The sequence below is a fragment of the Oncorhynchus gorbuscha genome, unplaced genomic scaffold (assembly GCF_021184085.1).
Source record: "Oncorhynchus gorbuscha isolate QuinsamMale2020 ecotype Even-year unplaced genomic scaffold, OgorEven_v1.0 Un_scaffold_1135, whole genome shotgun sequence".
NCBI classification, from domain to species: Eukaryota; Metazoa; Chordata; class Actinopteri; order Salmoniformes; family Salmonidae; genus Oncorhynchus; species Oncorhynchus gorbuscha.
In genome coordinates this window covers 44,183-56,824 of record NW_025746005.1, presented here as the reverse complement: position 1 = coordinate 56,824, position 12,642 = coordinate 44,183, and the positions used below count along the sequence as shown (strand labels likewise).

Genomic DNA, 12,642 nt, shown 5'->3' with positions numbered 1-12,642 from the left:
CATGTTTCAGTGTTCCTTGCCTCAACGCGAGCATAGAAGTTATAGGCTCGTGTTACTGGGCAGCTCTCGGCTGTGCTTCCCTTTGTGGTCTGTAATAGTTTGCAAACCCTGCCACATCTGACGAGCGTTGGAGCCGGTGTAGTACGATTCGATCTTTGTCCTGATGATAGTCCTGTATTTGTTGCCAATGCTTAGCTACCTGATCTACTGAAATGAGATCCATGCTTGATTTGGACAGGAGCTTACTGGAGCAGAGTACTTACATTTCTACTGCTTGAGATCATGTTCCTCTTATAGAATATTAGCTCAACAGTATTGTGTAGTTCCTGCCCCTAAATATAAACAGTACAGGCACCCAAAATGAACACAGGCACCTATTTCAGTTCAAGTCGAGCACTGAATTAGATAATTGAACAAGAAATATAATATATGTTTAGGGAATAAAGGGCCTGAACTGTCACAACTAACTTCTGTCTTTTTCTCTTTATTACTACTTGCCGACTCAGATTAAGTCTGAGGCCGGTAACATCAACAGTGAGGACAAACCCAGCCTGCCTCTCTCCTTCCACACTGAGTAGAAACCTACAGTCACTGGGTCCTGATTGTGACAGTGGAGCCCAGTTTACACTGGAGGATCATGGCATCAGTGAAGCTGGAAGACTGCAGTCAAACACTGGAGCTGAATGTCAACATTAAAGATGAAGAAGAGGAGGAGAAGATTAGGACGTCTGTTTCTCATGGTAAGAGCAGGTTCTATCTAACGAAGTTTGTTATTCGTTCCAACTTCCCACTGTGCATGAAAAGTTGGTGTAGAACTGTTTCAATGAGAAAGTAGATGTTATTTCATGCTACGGAGGCTTGTATGGATTGACACCAGTATTGTCAGCATTTGTTTTATTCACTGGGCTATTTGGAGTGCTGGGCTATCTGTATTTTATTTATTTTTTATTTCACCTTTATTTAACCAGGCAGGCCATTTACAACTGCGACCTGGCCAAGATAAAGCAAAGCAGTGCGACACAAACAACAACAACACAGTTACACATGGGATAAACAAACTTATAGTCAATAACACAATAGAAAAGTCTATATACACTGTGTGCAAATGAGGTAAGGCAATAAATAGGCCGTAGTGGGGAAGTAATTACAATTTAGCAATTAAACACTGGAGTGATAGATGTGCAGAAGATGAATGTGCAAGTAACAGTTTGTGGATGATGTACTTGGATGGTGAGCTGCTCTGACAGCTGATGCTTAAAGTTAGTGAGGGAGATGGATGGCACTGTGATAGACTGCATCCAATTTGTCGAGTAGTGTTGGAGGCTATTTTGTAAATCACATCGCCGAAGTCAAGGATCAATAGGATAGTCAGTTTTACGAGGGTATGTTTGGCAGCATGAGTGAAGGATGCTTTGTTGCGAAATAGGAAGCCGATTCTAGATTTAATTTTGGAATGGAGATGTTTAATGTGAGTCTGGAAGGAGAGTTTACAGTCTAGCCAGACACCTAGGTATTTATAGTTGTCCACATATTATAAGTCAGAACCGTCCAGAGTAGTGATGCTGGATGGGCAGCCAGGTGCAGGCAGCGATCGGTTGAAGAGCATACATTTAGTTTTACTTGCATTTAAGAGCAGTTGGAGGCCACGGAAGGAAAGTTCTATGGCATTGAAGCTCGTCTGGAGGTTAGTTAACACAGTGTCCAAAGAAGGGCCAGAGGTATACAGAATGGTGTTGTCTGCATAGAGGTGGATCAGAGACTCAACAGCAGCAAGAGCGACATCATTGATGTATACAGAGAAAAGAGTCGTCCCGAGAATTGAACCCTGTGGCACCCCCCCTCAGCGGGGCTGAGGTGCACCCATGACCAGCTCGGAAACCAGATTGCATAGTGGAGAAGGTACGGTGGGATTCGAAATGGTCGGTGATCTGTTTGTTAACTTGGCTTTCGAAGAACTTAGAAAGGCAGGGTAGGATAGATATAGATCTGTAACAGTTTGGGTCTAGAGTGTCTCCCCCTTTGAAGAGGGGGATGACTGCGGCAGCTTTCCAATCTTTGGGGATCTCAGACGATATGAAAGAGGTTGAACCGGCCAGTAATAGAGGTTGCAACAATTGCGGTGGATGATTTTAGAAAGAAAGGGTCTAGATTGTCTAGCCCAGCTGAATTGTAGGGGTCCAGATTTTGCACCTCTTTCAGAACATCAGCTATCTGGATTTGCGTGAAGGAGAAATGGGGGAGGCTTGGGAAAGTTGCTGTGGGGGGTGCAGGGCTGTTGACCGGGGTAGTGGTTGCCAAGTGTTAGCAGATTTAAAGAAGTGAAGTAGACAAACTGCTTGTGTTTTTAAAAGTTCTATGAGTGAGCGAAAAGCAGCCAACAAGTGCTCAGCATATGTGGGAACTCCTTCAAGAATGTTTTATTCCCCTTTTGTATTGTACAGCCTACTGACATGAATACATACACTACCAGCCTACTGACATGAATACATACACTACCAGCCTACTGACATGAATACATACACTACCAGCCTACTGACATGAATACATACACTACCAGCCTACTGATATGAATACATACACTACCGTTCAAAAGTTTGTGGTCACTTAGAAATGTCCTTGTTTTGAAAGAAAATCACTTTTTTGTCCAATAAAATATACAATCGATAAGAAAACAGTGTAGACATGGTTAATGTTGCAAATGACTATTGTGGCTGGAAAGTGCTTTAAAAAAAAGTTTTTATATTGAATATCTACATAGGTGTACAGAGGCCCATAATCATCACTCCTGTGTTCCAATGTAATGTTGTGTTAGGTAATCCAAGTGTATCATTTAGAAAAAGTGTTTTATAATGATCAATTAGCCTTTTTAAAATGATAAACTTGGATTAGCTAACACAACGTGCTATTGGAACACAGGAGTGATGGTTGCTGATAATGGGCCTCTGTACGCTTATGTAGATATTCCATTAAAAAAAATCAGCCGTTTCCAGCCACGATAGTCATTTACAACATTAACAATGTTTACACTATTGATCAATTTGATATTTTATTTGACAAAAAAAGTTTTTCTTTCAAAACGAGGACATTGTATAAGTGATAGAGTGCCAAGACTGTTGGAAAAGTATTCCTGGTCAAGCTGGTTGAGAGAGTGCCAAGACTGTGCCAAGCTGTCAAGGCAAGGGGTGAATACTTTGAACAATCTAAAATACAAGCTATTTTGATTAAACACTTGTTTGGGAGGGGGGTTACTACATGATTCCATATGTGTAATACCTATTGTAATCCTATAGTTTCTCACTGTGAGAGAACAATGCAGAGGAAAGGGAGCGTTCTAGAATGTTAGTCTCTCTTTACTGATCAGTGTGCACCTTGTCAGTTTTTTTGCTGTGTTTTGTTTTTGCTCGCGTCCATAGACACATCCCAGCTCTACTGGTAGTATGTTAGCCCAGCTAGCATGGACACTGGGCTGCATCAGACTCACAACTGTCAGAGCTACTGCCTCCTTATCCGGCAAAACACCAAACAACAGACAGGGATGTGCCTTTCCTCAGCCACAGTGTGTTTTGATGTTTCACTATTATATAGAAAATAGTACAAATGAAGAAAAACCCTTGAATGAGTAGGTGTGTCCACACTTTTGACTGGTACTGTATATATTAGACCAACTGACTGGTTCTTCTGATGTTCACACAGGAGATCATGTTGAGACATTCTCTACATCCTGAGAGCAACAGCAGGAAGATCACAGAGCTAAGAGGTCTCATCACTGCCCACATTGTGAGGAGATTTTCCCAGTTCTATCAAAGCTAAAAATACATCTGATAAATGTATCAGATATTGATGACGTGTTGATCAGTTTTCACCATTAGTTTTTGAATGAAGGAGTCATTCAATGTGTTTTGATGGGATATAGTAGTAAAGGCCAAATTCAATATATATATTTTTATACCTAATGTCCTAAAATTCCAAATCAATTATCTAAACAATCCATGGTATGACCTTAAAACAATTCCATATGTTAGCATTATATTGTAATGTAATGACCCAGTTAGTATTGGGGGAATGGAACCAGAGAGGAAGCTTGTGTTACCTTTCTCACATCACTACAGTATTCATTTCAACAGAACTTTTCCACGCCCCTTTGTTAGAGCTCAATATATACCCAGGACTATAATGAGGGTCAGACTGTTAAAATGCTTAGTTGATTATATAAATAGTATTGTAGAACTCTGGTATTGATGACCCATTTCAAGGGGAGTCATTGATATGAATGTTCAGAGTGAAAGAACTGTGACCTCACATGTAATGTCCCACATCTACCAGAACCTTTCCTATTGGGTTAGTAAGCACCACAGAATTTTAGGAAGCCATTGTTCATACACACAGTAACAATGGGAGGGGGTGTGGCCTGCACAGAAGAGGACCATGAGGTTGATCTCAGACAGAGTTGACAGATTAACAGTGAGGACAAACACAGCCTGCCTCTCTCCTTTCACACTGCCTTCAAAACAGATTCTAAACCTACAGTCACTGGGTCCTGATTGACAGTGGAGACTTGTTGCACTGCAGGATCTAGAGATGGCATCACTGGACAGGTCTCCATTGGGCCAAGTCTACAACAAAAACATTTAGCAAAACAAACATTGCAATGTGATGGAAACAGGAGACATTTAGTAAAGATACACAAATGCTTTATCTGTTCGAACAGCGGCAGGAATTAAGGAAGACATCCTCTTCTACAAACTACTGGAAACCAGGACAACAGGATATATTTTTAAAGTACTGGCCAGCTTTGTGACAAAATTTTCGCAATCATTGTCTTAGCTGTGTGCTTAGGGTCATTGTGTGAGGCCCTGAGCACTCTGGAGCAGGTTGAAGAACCACAGTGCAATACTGTGAAGGTGTAAGAAAGGCACTGCTAAGATCAGAGATTCATCTCCTGAGTACACACCTAGTCCCCTGAATACAAACCAAGTAATCTTACATACAGGACTTCAAGTTGTAAAATAGTGAACTACTCTTTAATGGAGCGGTAGAATCTATGAAAGGGAAGTTTTGACAACAACAACAAAAAAACGTCCTCGTCGTATTTTGTTCATTAGTCCACTGTTAATACAATGCCAAAAAGGTTGCATGTTCGCAGTCAAGTTTTCAATATAAAGCACTTTCAGTACAGAGAAAAAAGTGGGATGCTTATGCAAATATGCAAACAAATGAGCTAAATGATAATTGCATATAATTTGCATTATCACACCTTTTGGTATGTACTACATTGTTTTCCCATCCTGGTCCTGGGGATCCATGAGCTTGTTTGGTTTTTGCCCCTAACACTCACACACTGGATTCAACTAAACAACTCAAGCCTTTGAATTGAATAAGGTATGAGAGTGCGAGGGCAAAAACACACATGTACACCCCTTTGGGACCAGGATTGGGGAACACGGCTGTACTGAAAGTCCTCCATCTTCAGAACTTCACTGTTGAAGTGCACATTATTTGGATTGTATACAGGGTGAAGAAACCAAGGTGGACGTTTGCAATTTGATTGAACTATCCCTTTAATTAGGGTTCCTTTGGAGTTATATTTAGTTAGAGATGGATTTGCTCTAAGCATGTGCTATAAATATTCATTTATTTAATAAAGAAAACTGCTTTTGTCATCTCTTAAAAAGGCTAGGTGAACCTAACGATTGTGCTCTCATACTCCCTTAAAAGACCTTTGCATGAAAAACGAGAACAAGTGTCAGTAGCACTGTTTGTCCATTTTGACACGCCATAGAACCCTTTCTCTGTTTACAAATAATAAAATAAAATGGTATTTTAAGGCTTGTATGAATGTCCTACTTCATATGTTTGTGTCATCATCACAAATCAACTGCATTATACTTTTAAAAAAAACAACACTTTAACCAGTAAAATGGCTTTTGCTCTAGCCTATATCAATGAACGAAGGCGTTCTGTGATCTTAGCGACTGTTCAAGCTAGAATCAAAACATTGTAAGCGTATATAAACTCAAAGATATTTTGTTTGGAAGTAATAAAAACGTACATCTAGACGACTGCTACCAAGAGTCCCACACATCTGTGAGTGACGTCAGTTTATTGAGTACTGAAAAAGGGTCTATCGCCACTTCCTCAAAATAGATAACTCAAATCTGTCATTAATGTTGAGTGCTGTTGACCAATCACAAATGAACGGGCTTAAACTTCGGCTACCGTCTTGCCTCCAAGAAAAAATGTGTGTGCACAAACAGCCGAAAAAACCCTTACACAAAGCCCAAAACGAAAACTTCACAAAATGTCGTCATAATATATGCACAAACTCTTCCGGCTGTTTTTAAAGAGTTTATTTCATTGAATTATACACAAGAGAGAAAACATGTATGTACAAACATATTTTTTCATTACATTCTTGTCATTTAGCAGATGTTCTTATCCAGAGCGACTTACAGGACAAATAAGGGTTAATTGTCTTGACAGATTTTTCACCTAGTCGGTTCGGGATTCAAACCAGCGACCTTTCAGTTACTGGCCCAACACTCTTAACCGCTAGGCTACCTGCCGCCAGATCAATCAACTTCAACATAGTTATTAAAATACATTCATCATCAATGACTACAATAATGAATCAAGTATTAAAATACAATTTAATAAACAGTTGATTAATTCCCTGTTTATCATTAAACAAAAGCTTAGTAATAAAATAATACACCGAAAATAATGCTGAGAACTGATCACGCCATCTTTATCTGATATACACTGAGTGCACAAACATTAGGAACACTTTCCTAATATTGAGTTCCCCCCCTTGTCCTCAGAAAAGCCTCAATTCATCGGGGCATAGACTCTACAAGGTGTTGAAGGTGTTCCACAGGGATGCTGGCCCATGTTGACTCCAATGCTTCCCACAATTGTGTCAAGTTGGCTGGGAGTGGATCTCTACTCTGAATAGCTCCTTCCATCTCCTCCCACAGATGCACAATTGGATTGAGATCTGGTGACTCGTCAGGCCACTGCAGTAAACTGAATTCACTGTCATGTTCTTGGAACCATTCCTGGACAAGCCTTGTGGCATAATCCTGCTGAAGAAATCTATTTGCAGATGGATAAACTGCTGCCATGAAGGGAGGCACCTGATTGGCAATGATGTTTAGATATCCTGTGGCATTCAAACATTGCTCAACTTTAATCAAGGGGCCCAATGTGTGTCCTGAAAACACACCCCAACACCCCACACCCCAACCATCACACCACCAGCCTGCATTGCTGACACACGGTATGGATGCATGCAGTGGTGTAAAGTACTTAAGTAACTGTACTTTACTATTTATATTGTTGACAACTTTTACTTCACTACATTCCTAAAGAAAATCATTTTATTTTTACTCCATACATTGTCCCTGACACCCAAAAGTACTCATTACATTTTTATGATTAGCATGACAGAAAATGGTCAAATTCACACACTTATCAAGATAACATCCCTGGTCATCCCTACTGCTTCTGATCTGGCAGACTCACTAAACACAAATGCTTAGTTTGTAAATTATGTCGGAGTGTTGGAGTGAGCCCCTGGCTGTCTGTAATATTTTTTAAAACAAGACAATTGTTCCATTTGGTTTGCTTAATTTAAGGAATTTGAAATTATTAATACTTTTACTTTTGATACTTAAGTATATTTACAACCAAATACTTTTACTGAGGTAGTATTTTACTGGGTGACTCACTTTGACTTGAGTAATTTTCTATTAAGGTTTCATTACTTTCACTCAGTCTGACAGTTAGGTACTTTTTCCACCACTGGATGTATGTCCTCGTGGTTTCCTCCCCCAGTCCTCCCATCAGCATGAAACAGCAGGAACAGGGATTCATCAGACCAGGCAATAGGTTTCCAATTTTCTAGTGTCCAGTGTTTTCATTCCTTGGCCCACTGCAACGGCAGTTTTGTTTGTTTGTTGAAAGCTAATGGAGATCCATAACAAATACACAACAACTAAATCATTAAGGGTCATAACTTTCACCTGGGTTCAGCTGGTCATGGAAAGAGCAGGTGTCCTTAATGTTTTGTACACTCAGTGTAGGTTGTGTCTACCAGCTCATTCTCACAGAAAACTGTAGAGGGAAGCAGTACCACCCAGTTAACCATCAGACTCCATTGTGAGAAGCCTCACAGAGGATATTCAACCCTCAGGGCAAATCCAAGGTCATGTCAATATCTTTACAGTAGAAGCTAACAAAACACTCCAAAACTGACAAGGTGCTCACTGATCAGTAAAGTAAAGAGAGGCTAACATTCTATAATGCTCCCTCTCCTCTGCATTGTTCTCTCACAGTGAGAAACAATAGGATTACAATAGTGTTCTACGCTTTCTTCATTTGATCCAGTTCAACGTTGCCAATTATTTTATGAGATGAGAATTAAGTGGAGTGTCAAATCTTAGCTGGTCTGAGAGAGCTGATGAGGCTTCTCTCCTTTATGTACACATTGGTGTCTTTTTAAATGGCCCAATCTGTAGAATCTCTTCTCACAGTCAGTGCAGTGATGAGGCTTTTCTCCTGTGTGTATTCGTTCATGTCGTTTTAAGTTGCACAGTAGAGAGAAACTCGCTGCACAGTCAGAGCAGGAGTAAGGCTTCACCCCTGTGTGTATACTTTCATGTCGTTTTAAGTGACACAGCAGAGAGAAACTTGCCGCACAGTTAGAGCAGATGTAAGGCTTCTCTCCTGTGTGTGTTCTCTGATGAACTTTTAGCCTAGTTGATGTGGTGAAGCATTTTACACAATAAGAGCAGGAGTAAGGCTTCTCTCCTGTGTGTGTTCTCTTATGAACTTTTAGCTCAGTTGATGTTATGAAGCATTTTCCACAGTCAGAGCAGGAGTAAGGCTTCTCTCCTGTATGTATATGTTTATGTGTTTTTAAGTGGCCCAGTCGAGAGAAACTCTTTCCACAGTCAGAGCAGGAGTAAGGCTTCTCTCCTGTATGTATATGTTGGTGTCTTTTTAAGTGGCCCAGTAGAGAATAACTGTTTCCACAATCAGAGCAGGAATAAGGCTTCTCTCCTGTGTGTATACGTTCATGTCGTTTTAAGTTGCACAGAAGAGAGAAACTCGCCGCACAGTCAGAGCAGGAGTAAAGCTTCTCTCCTGTGTGTATACGTTCATGTCGTTTTAAGTTGCACAGTAGAGAGAAACTCGCCGCACAGTCAGAGCAGGAATAAGGCTTCTCTCCTGTGTGTGTTCTCTGGTGAACTTTTAGTCTAGCTGATGTTGTGAAGCATTTTACACAGTCAGAGCAGGAGAACAGCTTCTCTCCTGTGTGCACTCTCTGATGAACTGTCAGAGGCTTGGATGTTGTGAAATTCTTCCCACCGTCAGTATAGGAATACCGATTCTCTCCTGTGTGTATTTTTAGGTGTACTTTTAGCTTTGATAGAAATGGGAAAATCTCCTCACAATGTGGGCAGTGGTGAGACCTCTTAGCTCTGTGATCTTTCTGCTGTTGCTCTCTGGATGTAGAGGATGTCTCAACATGGTCTCCTGTGTGAACAACATCAGAAAAAACAGCCAGTTGGTGTGATATACATGTCAATCAAATGTATTTTATGAAGCCCTTTTTACATCAGCAGTTGTCACAAAGTGTTCTACAGAAACCCAGCTTATCTGCAAGCAATGCAGATGTAGCAGCAAAGTGGCCACGGAAAACTCCACAGCAAGAAGGAACCAAGGAGGAAACAGAGAGGAACCAGGCTCAAACGGGTGGCCAGTCCTCTTCTGGCCGTACCGGGTGACATATGTATTTATATCAGTAGGCTGTACAATACAGGGGAATAAAACTATTATAAAAGTGGGTAAGAGTCGTGAAAATTTGTGTCCTTCTGTAGCTCAGTTGGTAGAGCATGGCGCTTGTAACGCCAGGGTAGTGGGTTCGATTCCCGGGACCACCCATACGTAGAATGTATGCACACATGACTGTAAGTCGCTTTGGATAAAAGCGTCTGCTAAATGGCATATATTATTATTAAAAATTCTCCTCCCCTCATCCTCACAAGGGTTAGTAACCAGGCTGTATCACATCCGACCGTGATTAGGAGTCCCATAGGGTGACGATCAATTGGACCAGCATCGTCCGGGTTTGGCATGGGGTAGGCCGTCAATGTAAATAATAATTTGTTCTTAACTGACTGATAACTGATATTTTTATTTTGTTTTTTTAAATACTAATTTTGTAGAACTTTAAAATACTGGCAGCGTGTCTACTTCACTTCTTTATTCTACTCTCTGATTACTCCAGACAGCTCAGTGAATTAAACACATGCTGGCAATACTGGTATGCAAGTCTGAGTAGCATGAAATAACATCTACCTTCTCATTGAAACAGTTCATCATGAAACAGTTCTACTGCAACTTTTCATACACAGTGGGAAGTTGGAATGAACAACACATTTAGATAGAACCTGCTCTTACCATGAGAAACAGATTTCCCAATCTTCTCCTCCTCTTCTTCATCTTTAATATTGACATTCAGCTCCAGTGTTTGACTGCAGTCTTCCAGCTTCACTGATGCCATCTCTGGATCCTGCAGAGCAAACTGGGCCCCACTGTCACAATCAGGACCCAGTGACTGTAGGTTTGGACTCACTGTGGAAGGATAGAAGCAGGCTGGGTTTGTCCTCATCTGCTCATCATCATCTACTCATCTATCACTCCAGTGTTCATCTGCTAAATTGTAATCACTTTGCTACTATGGCCTATTTATTGCCATACCTCCTCATGCCATTTGCACACACTGTATATTGACTTTGTTTTCTATTGTGTTATTGACTGTGTTGCTTCTGTCACACTGCTATGCTTTATTTTGGCCAGGTCGCAGTTGTAAACGAGAACTTGTTCTCAACTAGCCTACCTGGTTAAATAAAGGTGTTCTCAACTAGCCTACCTGGTTAAATAAAGGTGTTCTCAACTAGCCTACCTGGTTAAATAAAGGTGTTCTCAACTAGCCTACCTGGTTAAATAAAGGTGTTCTCAACTAGCCTACCTGGTTAAATAAAGGTGTTCTCAACTAGCCTACCTGGTTAAATAAAGGTGTTCTCAACTAGCCTACCTGGTTAAATAAAGGTGTTCTCAACTAGCCTACCTGGTTAAATAAAGGTGTTCTCAACTAGCCTACCTGGTTAAATAAAGGTGTTCTCAACTAGCCTACCTGGTTAAATAAAGGTGTTCTCAACTAGCCTACCTGGTTAAATAAAGGTGTTCTCAACTAGCCTACCTGGTTAAATAAAGGTGTTCTCAACTAGCCTACCTGGTTAAATAAAGGTGTTCTCAACTAGCCTACCTGGTTAAATAAAGGTGTTCTCAACTAGCCTACCTGGTTAAATAAAGGTGTTCTCAACTAGCCTACCTGGTTAAATAAAGGTGTTCTCAACTAGCCTACCTGGTTAAATAAAGGTGTTCTCAACTAGCCTACCTGGTTAAATAAAGGTGTTCTCAACTAGCCTACCTGGTTAAATAAAGGTGTTCTCAACTAGCCTACCTGGTTAAATAAAGGTGTTCTCAACTAGCCTATCTGGTTAAATAAAGGTGAAATAAAAATTAAACAAATTGATGGATTAGAGACCAGGTTGTTTCTATTGATCTCAGATTCCCAGTTTATCCGTGTCAAAGTAGTCTGTCATCTTGGTCATTTGTGAGGTATTAAAAATGATTCTGCGAACGTCCCCAGTCATCTAAAATGATGTAGAACTGCATGAAATCTGTTTATAAAAGGCCACATTTTTCCTGGACTCCAGGCTACAATAAATGTACTTCATGTGTGTAACTTCTGTAAGCGGCCCAACACCACTGCTCCCTAGTGGTACAGCGGTCTAAGGCACCGCATCTCAGTGCAAGAGGCATCACAACAGTCTCTGGTTCGAATCCAGTCTGTATCACATCTGCCCGTGATTGGCAGTCCCATAGGGCGGAGCACAATTGGCCCAGCATCGTCCGGGTTTGGTACGGGTAGGCCATCACTGTAAATAAGAATTTGTTCTTAACTGACTTGCCTAGTTAAATAAAATAAAACATTTATAATATGCCAGTATGCTAAAGCCATGATAATGCATGCAATGCTTTAGTTTCAAATGTATTTTATTTCATGTGTTCTGGTACCTCAGAGCCCCCCAGGTCAACCCCCCTCTTAGGCTCCCTTTTGGTTCCAGCACCTCCCAATTTACACATTAAGCACTGGAGAAATTGGTAGCTGCCGCTGCCTCCTCCAGACCTCTGGTAGTCTCTATGGGGGTGCCACAGGGTTCAATTCTTGGACCGACTCTCTTCTCTGTATACATCAATGAGGTCGCTCTTGCTGCTGGTGAGTCCCTGATCCACCTCTACGCAGACGACACCATTCTGTATACTTCCGGCCCTTCTTTGGACACTGTGTTAACAACCCTCCAGGCAAGCTTCAATGCCATACAACTCTCCTTCCGTGGCCTCCAACTGCTCTTAAATACAAGTAAAACTAAATCCATGCTCTTCAACCGATCGCTACCTGCACCTACCCGCCTGTCCAACATCACTACTCTGGACGGCTCTGACTTAGAATACGTGGACAACTACAAATACTTAGGTGTCTGGTTAGACTGTAAACTCTCCTTCCAGACC

At 41.1% G+C, this 12,642-nt stretch overlaps 1 long non-coding RNA gene across 1 annotated transcript; it reads left to right on the top strand.

Moving 5' to 3' along the window:
* Positions 1-680: 680 nt before the first annotated feature.
* Positions 681-3,820, top strand: LOC124021594. Its single transcript, XR_006836257.1, has 2 exons — positions 681-740; positions 3,694-3,820. It is a non-coding gene; the product is annotated as an uncharacterized LOC124021594 (long non-coding RNA).
* The last annotated feature ends 8,822 nt before the right edge of the window (positions 3,821-12,642 follow it).